The following is a 12,233-nucleotide window of genomic DNA, read 5'->3' on the forward strand; positions in this document are numbered from 1 at the left end:
TGGGGCTGAAACACAAGGCCTTGAAATGCGAGTCAGGTGTTCAACTATAGAACCATATCACCAATATTCTGTGTTTCTTTTCTCTCAAAATGACAACCCCACTTGGCTGGACTTCTGTGACTATATTGTGTACCTTGGGTCGCTCAGAAATTCATGGGCTACAATTTTAGGATCCTGCAGAAGGAAGTGAGATTACCTGATTTTGAAGGATTTCTTGCTATTTTAGACAGGAAAGATAATAAAATTGAGTAAATAAAGTTAATTCAAGGTTAAAAGAACAGGCAGCTGTGTGGTGGGAAGGACAGGGTATAAAGAATATTAGAGGAGGGGCAACAGTATCCAGATCCAATTTTGAAAATTTCATGATTTAATTATTAAAGGCAGCAATGCCGTCTGACTTTAAATTTAAAAGTAAACAAACGTGGAAACCGATTTAAATCTTGGTTTTCAAAATTTGGAATTTGATTGCTAGTGTATACATGGGTAGCCAGCCTTTGAAATGAATCTCAGTTACTCTTAGATGGCTCTTTCTCTTGGAATGTGGGATGAAATTTTGCAGTGACTTCTAATTAATATAGTGAATGGCGAGATTGTACTGTTGAGACTAGTTTAGAAAGACTGCGGCTCAGGTCTGGGGGCTTTCTTTGGCTCCCACTTATCCTCATGGTGAAGAACACCCACAGGTACTCTAGAGTTAAGGCTGGAGAGAGACGCCCCATCTTAGTGGGAGGAGCTTTAAGTCATTAGCCAACTTCTGAAGGCAATGATTAAGGTTGTCAAGAAATTGAACCCAATGCACAAATTAACAAAGACGGCTGGCAAGCTTTTGTAAGAGCAAGGCCACCTACTGGACTGGAGTCAAGTTGCAACAGTCCAGCCCCAAAGCCTCTTGAGGGGAGGCACCCTTGGAGACTTTGAGCCAAGGAGTCTGTGGAAGCACTCGGGCTGTGTTCAAGGCAGGCTGTTGGGGCTGGAGAGAATGCCTTCCCATCAGCCAGGAGGCCCTGGGTTTGAAGGGACAGGGTAACAGTCTAAGGGTAGGTAGTTGGTGGATACATGGAAGTGACGAGAGACAAGAACCCTGGGCATATTCTGATGGCAGAACTCGCGACACGGCCACTTTCCTACTAGGTTTAGAAAGAGAATACGATCTGTGTAGAGTCAGCTTGTGGGTGGTTTTCTGAAACAGCACTGTGGACAGACATCCAGTGTCAGGTCCTGAAAACATTCCTTTCTTGTGCGTGTCGTTTGATGCTTTAACTGTGTACGCTTTGTATTTAAACATTTCATTTACCTTTCAAAACGAGCTTGACATGTTAAATTAGCCAACGAGCCACTTCTATTTTGTACGATAAATGAAAACAAATAAACAATGGATATCAGGTTGAAAAACAGAGCAGACACTTGCTTTTGTGTATATTATAAACAATGAAGCCTTTAAAAACAGCTATTGCATATACTTCCTGGCTGAAGAGATAATCTAGCCAGTAAAGTGCGCACGAGCCTTGCAAGCATCAGGGCCCAAGTTCCATCCGCAGAACTTGTAAGAAAAGCTGGGCCTGATGGTCCACCTGTAATCCCAGTGCTGGAGAAGTGGAGATAGGAAGGTCCTGGGGCTCATAGCTAGCTTAATTTTTATTGGAGATCTCCGGCCAGTGAGAGACCCTGCAGACATCACCAACAGCAGCATAGATAAACAAACAAAAAGCCATTGGGGCCAGCACTTAGGGAAGAGTAGGTAGCGTCCAGACCAAGAACAGCCTTGCAGGCTGTGCTGGGAAGATTCGACTTGACCCTGTGGTTCCAGAGGAACTAATTTTCAAGGGATTTTGCCTGAAGGTTAATAGATCATGAGTTGGCTGTTCAGGTTCTGCTCTTGGTAGCAATATAATAGAGATAATAGGGGGATGGGGGGCTGGTAAGTATCCCTCAAACACCTCAACTGGTAGACAGGAATGAGATGAAAATGTACAGAAACCCAACATAACAGAGCAGGTAGAATTTCATTGCTGGTTCCTGTTTTTTGTTTTTGTTTTTGTTGTTGTTGTTGTTGTTTTTGTTTCCCTTCAAGATAGGGTTTCTGTGTGTAGCTTTGGAGCTTGTCCTGGAAATCACTCTGTAGACCAGGCTGGCCTTGAACTCACAGAGATCTGCCCCCCCCCCTCCTGATTGCTGGAATGAAAGGTGTGCTCCGACACTGCCTGGCCCTGGTGGTTGCTGTTTAACAGAATTCCCATTTGTCTCAAAATTTCATTGGAGTTAGATGGGCCTGCTATTCGTGCCATAGTTTTGCACGATCCAATACTACTTAGCAAGAAATAAATAAACAAAAAGAAGAGCAAACAAGCAAGCCCTGTTCTGTGCTTTATTGGGTTTTTGGATACTTGTAAGTGTAAAGCTATACTTAATCAGAATGCTGGGCTCACAGTGAAGTAACTGCCTAGCTAATTACCCTCCCGGGAAAATAGCCTCAGATTGGTCATTATAAATCATAGGAGACGAGATAAACGGAACTGTTGTTTCATAGCCCACAGAAGGAAAAGGAAGCCACTATTTTTATGGTTTTTAGATTCCCTCAATTTCTAGATGCTACAGCTGTGTCCTCATTGTATTTTACAGGCAGAAAGGGAAAGAAAGAAGAAAGAAAGCCTCCCCTCAGCCATTCCTATAATCTCAAATTTATAACCATGTCCAAGGTAATTCACCCACAAACCAACTAAAAACAGCCGTGGAAGAGATAGACCCATCTGCTGGAGTGATTTCTTAACTGTGGAAAACGTTTCCTTTTCTCTGAAAGCAAGGCTGTAAAAAAAAAAAATCTATATAAATTTCAGTCCACAGAGCATGAAGCTCTAATTTTTCCACCTCTCAAGCACTTTGAGTAAATGATTTTTTTTGCATATGTGGGATGTCAAAAAAATCAACAAAATTGTGTGAAGGGAGTGTGAGAGATTGATTTTTCGACCACGTGAAAAGTCTTGAGAGTAAGAGCACAAAAGATTCTTCAAGGAAATTAGCACCCACAGGAATTCTATTTGGCTTGGTACTGTAATCTGTATCTATCTCCCATTGATATGTTTTTTTTTTTTCTGTTTGATATAACAGTGTGTTGAGCAGGAAGGCTGAGAAACCTCATGGCAGTGACTGTGTAGGCAGCCTGCAGGTAGCCTGGGGGTGACATGCTAAGTGCCTTGCAGTTAGGCTGGAGGTAACATTGTGGGCACCATGCAGGCAGGCTGGGGATAACATTGTAGGCAGCTTGGAGGTAGGCCAGGGGTGACATGCTAAGTGCCTTGCAGGTATGCTGGGGGTGACACTGTGTACTGCAGCTGTTACTAACTTGCCCAGTATTCCTGATTTTATGGTATTATAAAGAAAGGGACATACTGGTCAGGGTTTTGTGTTGCTGTAACTAAATACCGGGTGGAAACAACCTAACCAAGGGTTTATTTTGGCTCATGGTTTTAGAGCCATCAGTTCATTATGGTGGGGGAGGGAAGTGAAGACAGAGCAAAGCAATTCATGACTGGACATTCAGAAAGCAGAGAAGGCGATAAAGAGAGGACGGAGGCAGGAAAGGGAGGAAGAAAGAAGACAGGGTGTGACAGGGGAACCAGGGAGGCTTCCTTCAGTTAGCCCCCACCCCTCCTGAGGTAGCACAAACTCCCCACCCCCAACACCCGCAGATGATGACAGAGCATCAAACATGCAAATCTGTAGGTCACCATTCATGCATAAACCATAGCAAGGGCTTTCACTCAAGGGTAGAAGCAAAGGGTCATGCAAGTCCATAGTGGTGGAAGTGGTCTCAGGAGGATGATGTCATCAGCGACAGGTTCTTACCAAGCAGCTTCCGGTCTCGCTTCTGCTTTCTTTCCTCTGCTCATTCATCCAGGATTTTAGTTACTTAGCAGCTTGGCAGACTAGCCTGTGTGGGTGGAATTAACGACCATCTGAGGAGGCCTGGGTTTTTCTTTCCCCATGTGGCAAAAGGATAATTATGTTTGGGTCATGAATTGGGCTTTAGAAACATCACTGAAGATTTGCTTTAAACATGCGCCTTAAAGCAAACTATGGGTTCCATGAGGATTTGAACATATACCTCTCTCTCTCTCTCTCTCTCTCTCTCTCTCTCTCTCTCTCTCTCTCTCTCTTTCTCTCTCTCTCTCTCTGTTTGTGTGTGTGCATGTGTGTGTGTATGTATGTATGTATATATGTATGTAATAGAAATTTAAATCCTCTCTTACCAAAATTTAGGTAATTGATATAGAATGGGAAACCAGGAAAAATTCTGCCAAACTCCAAAGAAATATCAGTTCCTGCCCAAACTTCAGGTATGAAGAGCAACACTGGTACTCAGGCTTAGGTATCCCAGGAAACAGCTGAGATTATTTTCACTCTGGTACAAAAATAGGCTTATGTACGGGCATGCCCAGAACTATCTGTATTTCAATGACAATTTGGCAGTAGAACTGTATTTTACTTTATTATTTGTTTTTGAGACAAGAATGTAGCTCAGGTTGGCTTCAGATTTCCTACTCCCCTGCCTTGGCCTCTCAAGTGGCAGTACTGGATTACAGGCATGAACTATGACATCTGCCAAACCATCTTTTTGTTCAAGGAAATTCAAGAATAAATAACTGTCTTGGGGAGCCATTTTGGGGGTGTGTGCCTATCTCAAATGTTGCATGTGACTTTTTTGACTTCATCATAAGATTGGCATTTCCTGCGTCTCTCACCATGGGGCTAACTATTCAAATGGACTCAATTTCCTTTCTGTTTGAAGTAGAGCCAACCCCTGGGATCCCAGGAAGATTTGTATCTTCCTTGAAGCAGCATTTGATAAGCGCTAGTTAATGAAAAACATTTCTGAATTAGTACAGAATATATGGTTTGTCATGGATCTAAAAATAGTAGAAGATGCGTTACCAGAATGTCTTCAAGAAATAAATGATTGAGTTTAATTAGAAAACAAACTGTACTGAACCCTCAATCACAATGAACCTTATAGGACAGGAATCTTCTGTAATTAGCTGGTCCTGGCTTCTCTTCAGGTGCTTCTGCATAAAGCTGGTTTCTGTGCCTAAGCCTTCATTCACCAGGGGCTCAATCACAGGCAACCCTATATTCTTAGTCATTCTGTGCTTTATTAGTTTGTATCTTTGGTTTTGGGCATAGAAGCTAGGAATCATGTTCAAAAAGTGTCTCTTGAAGCCTGAATAAATTTATGTGTGTCAAGAGAATCAACCAAAATTGTGTGCAACAAAGAAGGTGAAGGGAGCAGGACATATCTTACACACACACACACACACACACACACACACACACACACGGCACGTACAGGGGTCAGCAGTTAAGAGCACCTGCTAAATTGACTTATAAAAACAAAGCAAAGTGGGTAACTTCCAGTGGGCCCTGCCAAGGTATGCCACTGAGCAAACAGGCCTTGAGCAAGAGAGTTAGTGCAAGAGGTTTGTTGGGGGAGGGGGAGGGAGAGAATGAAAAAGCAAAAGGCCATTTTGGAGTGGGAACATGAGAGAGGCAGGCAGGCGGCAGAGAACTGGGAAAAGGAGCAAGAGACAAGAAAGGCAAGAGAGGCAAGAAGATGAGAGAGGTAAGAAGGAACTGTGCCTTGCAGACAGTTTAAAGGGTGTACATGTCACATAGCTAAAGGTGGAAGGGTACCTGGTGTCAGGTAATGATGTAACTGCTTCAGTGGCTGTGGCAGCAGCCGCGCTCATGGGAACTAACATTGGCTGCTCTTGTAGAGGACCTGGGTTTTGTTTCCAGAATCCACATGGTTGTTCAAAACTGCTTGTAGCTTCAGTTCTAGAGGATCCAATGACCTCTTCTGGCCCCTGTGAATGCTGCATGGACATTGTCTTAGGATTTCTATTGCTGTGATGAAACACCAAGACCAAAAGGCAAGTTAAGGGTTTATTTGGCTTACACTTCAGCATTGCTGTTCATTTCTGAAGGAAGTCAGGACAGGAACTCAAACAGGGCAAGATCCTGGAGGCAGGAGCTGATGCATAAACTTAAGAGTGGGTCCTTGGTGGCGACTGGACTAATTAAAGTGTGAACAATCACAGGGACAGCAGAACTGCAGGATCAGGAGTTCAGCTGACCCTTCTCATCTCAGCTGTCAAGATAAACTGTTTGTAGGTGGTCATTGCTATTATCTGAATGTTTCCCATAGATTCTTATCACAGCTTCTAAGGGAGAGGTTGTTGCAGAAAAATGCATCAAATTTAGGAAAGGATACAATTGTGAAGCATGTGTAGAGGACTAAGGGCTCCAAGTCAAGATGTAGCATGAGGACTGGTTGCAGCATGATCTAGGCTATCCTCCTGAATCTCCATCAGTGTAGAGTCATCTGTGTGTGTGTGTGTGTGTGTGCATATATGTATTTATATATAATCCCTCTCTCCTTACACATACATACACTCTTATCTCTTTTCATTTATAATAGGCTCTGACAAATTTTCGTTTTCAAACCTTAAGTGTCTGAAGTGTTAATTGTTTATATAACTGGTAGAATCTCCTGACAATTTTCTTATAAGTAACAGCTACTAATATGTGTTTATATACCACTTTCCATTTTCGTGCTTTTTAAAAGCCAAGGGATGTACACGGTGTGTATGCCTAATGCCTAAGGAGAGCAGAAAAAGATGTTGGATCCCCTGGAACTGGAGTTACAGTTCCCTTGTGGGTGCCGAGCCTGGTTGTTCTTGCAGAGAAACCAGTGCTTTTAATGACAGAACAGTTCCTCCACATTTCACTTTAAAACAATCTCAACAGCAGACACTCTGTAGTGCTGAATGAATTCGATGGAATCACCAAAAGACTGTGCCAAATTCATGGGTCAACACCCAGGACCCTAAGTAGTTTACTGTTGGCCTAGAGAGAGAGATGCATTCCTTTGTTTGCACAGTGTCACTGGGATTGCATCGCCCCAGTTATATTGACCCCTGGAGCCTCCATGGACCAGGTCCTGGCAGCTGACACCTTGAAGAGGTCCTTGCAGCTTATAGGCCAGTGTATTTCAGAAGGATTATTGTATGAGCAGTGGAAACCTTCTATTATCAGCTGGATTCCACATATTTTACTTTAAGAGAATAAACCAGAAAGTTCTTCTGGGTATTTTCTGAAAATATATATACATTAAACACCTTACAGTTATTTATTGACCTCCCCTTCTTCTCTCATATTTCCATTTTCTGGACCATGGAAAATCATGGCAGGTGTACCGTTCCTTAGCTAAGAACTACATGATCCATAGTCATGGATCAGTGGATGTAGTACTAGGTGGCTCCTTCTGTGTGTATGTTTGGAACTCAGGACAGTGTGGTGATTGATGAATTGGCACCACTTCTTGGAGATGTTGCTACTTAAACTGTGTTTTGATAGAAGGAAGGAGGATAGACTATGTGCCTCTGTGGTGAGCTCATATGCAGGAGCCTGCCTGGCAATAAGCAGAGGACACAGGGAGCCAGGTAGAGGAGTGCACTCGCTGGAAGGTTCATTGCTTGTTGAGTATGGAGGGAAATGATTTCAAGTGATGGGTTCGTGTCTGACCATGAAGGCTTGACCCCAAGTGGAGGAACCCAGGCTTGATAGGACAAGTGGAAAAGGGGACAGTGAAGAGAGATGTGTTGGAAACTATGCAAAAGATGGAGTGGCAGATGGACTGGTGCTGAGGAACCAGGAAGAAAGCACTGTTAACGGGCAAGGTGCTGGGCGGGTAAACAACCATTCGTCATGTTCCTCGCCAACTGTGCCCTTTGATTTCACAATGATTTATTTATTATACCACCCCCCTTGTTACCTAAAACATAGCACTTCAATTTCACATGCCATCTGTGAGCTAGAAATGGTCATAATTAACTACCACAAATGTTCTAAGAAGGTGTTGTGCTAAAAACAGCTGATCACGCTTGCCAGCGTGCTCTTTATGTGAGAACCCCGGCACTCATTGTGAGAGGGGTAGGGTTTTGTCATGTCTTCACTGAGCCGTGCTTCTCACACGGACTACAGGACTAGGAAGTTGTGATTCTCTAATTAAATGCCCTTAGGTTTAATATTTTGACTATTCCTCAGTTAGGGACAAAAACAGTAGTCCCATCAAAAGTAAGTTTCTGGAAGAGATCTACCTATAATTGTATTAGGCTGAAGTCTGTACTCTGAAATACACAATGGGTATAAGAAAAATATCAAGGGGTTGGGGAGACAGCTCTGTGGTTAAGAGCACTAGCTGATCTTGCAGAGAACTTAGGTTTGATTCCTACCACTCATATCTATAACTGCAGTTCCAGGAGCTCTGATATACCTGCTGGATAAAATCAAGTAAAAAGTGTAAATGGAATAGATTGGTTAAGGCATGTCTTCTCTCCATGGTCTGACTTGGACCAGAAGTGCAAACCTTTTGATTGTGCCACTGCTCGTGTGTGACCTATGCTCCTACGAGCCAGTAAACTTACTCATTTTGCTCAGCTAGACTTGATAGAATCTTCCCATCTTAGTCAGTGTCCTATTACAGTGACCGTGCAACTCTTATAAAGGAACACATCTAATTGGGACTGGTTTACAGTTCAGAGGTCTAGTCCATTGTCATCACGGCAGGGAATGTGATGATCTGCAGGCAGACACGGTGCTGGAGAGTAATTGAGAGTTCTACATCTGAATCCACAGGCAACAGGCAGAGAGAGAGAGAGAGAGAGAGAGAGAGAGAGAGAGAGAGAGAGAGAGCTAGAGCGAGCGCCAAGGTCACACCTACTCCAACAAGGCCACACCTCCTAATCCCTGTCAGTCAACCAGCACCACTCCGTGATAACCAAGCATTTAAATATTTGAGCCACCTTTCCACGCTGCCCTGAGACAGGTCCACATGTGCTCTTGATTCCATTGTAGCTGAAACGGACACTTACACAATATCTGAAGCCCTTGATGTCCTTCAGATGTGTCGAGGACCAGCCTTGACAAAAGCACCTCTTGCCAGGGTAGAGGTGTGGGGATTTAGAGATATAGTAAAGAATATGAAGACACAAATGAAAATAATAAAAGAGAGAAATATATAGGATAGTATCAGGAGGGAATTCCAGTGAATACTGAAATTCACCTGCATTTAGTTTCCAACTGCTTAAAATACCCCTAGTCCCAAAAGGTAGGAGTAGACAAAAAACCAAACAAACAAACAAAAAAACCTACATTAATATGATACAAGGAAATGAACACACCAATTGAAGGTTGTGGGCTCTGTTCATAGTTAAATATTCTGTTGCTAGAACAAAACAAATCACACTCACACCATAGACCAAAACATTCTGTACACAAACCACTCCCTGGGTGGAATCCAAAGTTATCTTCATAAAGGAACTGGACCCTTAGTTGGATCCTTAGACTCTTGTTTGAAGTAGGAACACTTCTCTATTCCTGAAGTACAAGGTCTGGCTATTAGCCACACCTGTTGACAATAACCTTGTGAGTGCAGAACTCTACCTCTAGGTGGGACCTCTGTTTGAGGTAGAAGCACACACAATAACCTTGAAGGAACTAGTGGTAAGTTCCAACTCTTTGACTTTGGTCAATGTGGAAATAGGCTCATCTTTTTGGGCCTCCATACAGATGAAGGAGAAGGATGTCCTCAAATTCCTTGCCACAGGAACCTACTTAGATGGCACCAACCTTGACTTTCAGCTGGAGCAGTACATCTACAAAAGGAAAACTGATGGTATCCACATCATAAGTCTGAAGAGGTCCTGGGAGAGAGAAGCTGTTGCTTGCAGCTTGGGTGATTGTTGCCATTGAGAATCCTGCTGCGTCATCTCCTCCAGGGTGTCCTGGCCAGTGAGCCACACGAAGCTTTCTGCTGCCACTGGAGCTACTCCAATTGCTGGCCACTTCCCTCCTGGGGCCTTCACTAACCGGATCCAAACAGCCTTTGGGGAACCATGGCTTCTAGTGGTGACCAATCTCAGAGCTGACCAGCAACCCATCACATAAGATGTTTTATGTCAACCTGCCCACCATTTTTATGTGTAACACAGACTCTTCTCTTTGCTATGCAGACATTGCCATCCCAACAACTAGGGAGCTCACTATGCAGGCCCTGGAAATACTCTGCATAACGGCACTATCTCCTGTGAGCATCCTCGGGAAGTTATATCTGAGCTTAACTTCTACAGAGACTCAGAGGAAACTGAGAAGGAGGAGCAGGCTGCTGATGAGAAGGCAGTGACCAAGGAGGAATTCCAGGGTGAATGGATGGAGGCAGCTCCTGAGTTCACTGCTGCTCAGTCAGAGGTGGCAGACTAGCCTGAGGATATGCTGGTGCCCTCTGTACCCAATCACTAGTTCCCTACTGAAGACTAGAGTGCCCAGCCAGTCATTCAGGACTGGTTAGCAATTCCCACAGCACAGACCACCCCGTGGGCTGGAGCTACCACTGATTGGTCCTGAGATCCTTTTCAGGCACCTGAGCAAAGAGAAAAAAGATGGAAGGAGAATAAAGTTCTTTTAAAATTGATTTTTATTGAGCTCTACATTTTTCTCTGCTCCCCTCCCTGCCTCTCCCCTCCCCACTTCAACCCTCCCCCAAGGTCCCCATGCTTCCAATTTACTCAGGAGATCTTGTCTTTTTTTTACTTTCTACTTCCCATGTAGAGTAGATCTATGTAAGTCTCTCTTAGTGTCCTCATTGTTGTCTAAGTTCTCTGGGATTGTGGTTTGTAGGCTGGTTTTCTTTGCTTTATGTTTAAAAACAATTATAAGTGAGTACATGTGATAATTGTCTTTCTGTGTCTGGGTTACCTCACTCAAAATAGTGTTTTCTAGCTCCATCCATTTTTCTGTAAAATTCAAGATGTTTTTATTTTTTCTACTGTGTAGTACTCCATTGTGTAAATGTACCACATTTTTCTTATCTATTCTTCGACAGAGGCTTTAATCTGTCCCTTGAGGTCTTTACGTCTCTTGAGGAGTGTCAGGCAACAGTTCCCATCCTGATTCCCCACACTCTAGCCTTGGGGCTACTCATCTGTGCACTGTGAATCCCAGGAAGCTCTTAACTTCCAAGATAATTCATACACAGATTGGGAGTTGGCCTGTCGTGACGGAGCTCTCCTCTGAGCTGATCATGTTGTCCTCTTTAGTCAAGTGATTCACATTATCACATAAATGTTGACTTGGATTGCTATTTAAGACATCTTCAGGAATCCTGAACACAATGATTCACCCCTGAAATGAAAAGCAACAGAGGGACATGCAGATTCAAAGTTGATAGTGATAGAATAAAACCTTTTGTTGGTTAGATGCAAGCAGACATTTTCAGGCAGGGGTGGCTTCGTATTCTTTCCTTAAGTGGCCATGAAATAATTGGTAAACTAAATACTACAGGGTTGCAGTTCTCCTCTGCAGCTACTGGGAACAAAAGCAATTTTCTAGATCATCAGGAGACTCATTCTTGAAGTGTCAGATATATCTTGAAAGCGTCCAGAACTCACATGATTCATGGATCCCTTAATCATTCTGGTACTCCCTTCTAACAATTCAATATCTCACCATGAATTCCGCTGTTGGGCGTAGCTTTCCTTGAGAGAAAAGGGTGAACATTTTTAACATTTTGGAAGAGCTATCTTATTCATCTTTTTAAAATTAAACTTTCAATCAACCAGGGAGGCAACCTTCTGGTGATATCTTTAAAATCAAGTGTCCCTGACAAGGCTTGTCTTACTATGTGCTAGCCATTGGAATTCGTTTACTAACACACAGAAAATTGCTTTTAGTAGAGGCTGCTCTCTGGCTGGAGGGAGGGGTAGGTAGGCGTGCTCAGGATGCCTTAAGGTATGGGAATAAAAGATCATATGGATGAAAAGGGTTGATGAGGACTTTCTGTAGCCAAGAGACCCCAAAATTTGGCCCAAGAAAGAGAGGTTTGTTTATCCTTCACAAGTGCAAGCAAGATGACTGTCTAGAATTTTGAGGTTGTATTAGTTATGGGTCCCTAGGGGAACCAGAACCATGAATATTGGATCATTGGGGATACATTAGATTGTCTCGCATGACTAGAGGCTTAACTGCCAGGAAAGAAAAAACTGCTGAACCCAAGAAGTCAAGCTACTACAGAATAAGAGGGACCAGTGGCTATGAGCTTTTAAGATGTTTCGAACTTTTGTATAAACAAAATTTCAATAAACACCTTTAAACCAAATATTGTGCATGCATTGCATAATTAT

The 12,233-nt window shown here is 43.2% G+C and overlaps 1 pseudogene; it reads left to right on the forward strand.

Annotated features, from left to right (window-relative positions):
- The first annotated feature begins 5,504 nt into the window (after positions 1-5,504).
- On the forward strand, positions 5,505-10,471 carry LOC126487436 (40S ribosomal protein SA-like; annotated as a pseudogene).
- The last annotated feature ends 1,762 nt before the right edge of the window (positions 10,472-12,233 follow it).

The sequence above is a fragment of the Alexandromys fortis genome, unplaced genomic scaffold, assembly GCF_014885135.2.
Source record: "Alexandromys fortis isolate MF-2015 unplaced genomic scaffold, M_Fortis_MF-2015_v1.1 scaffold_172, whole genome shotgun sequence".
Lineage (NCBI taxonomy): Eukaryota > Metazoa > Chordata > Mammalia > Rodentia > Cricetidae > Alexandromys > Alexandromys fortis.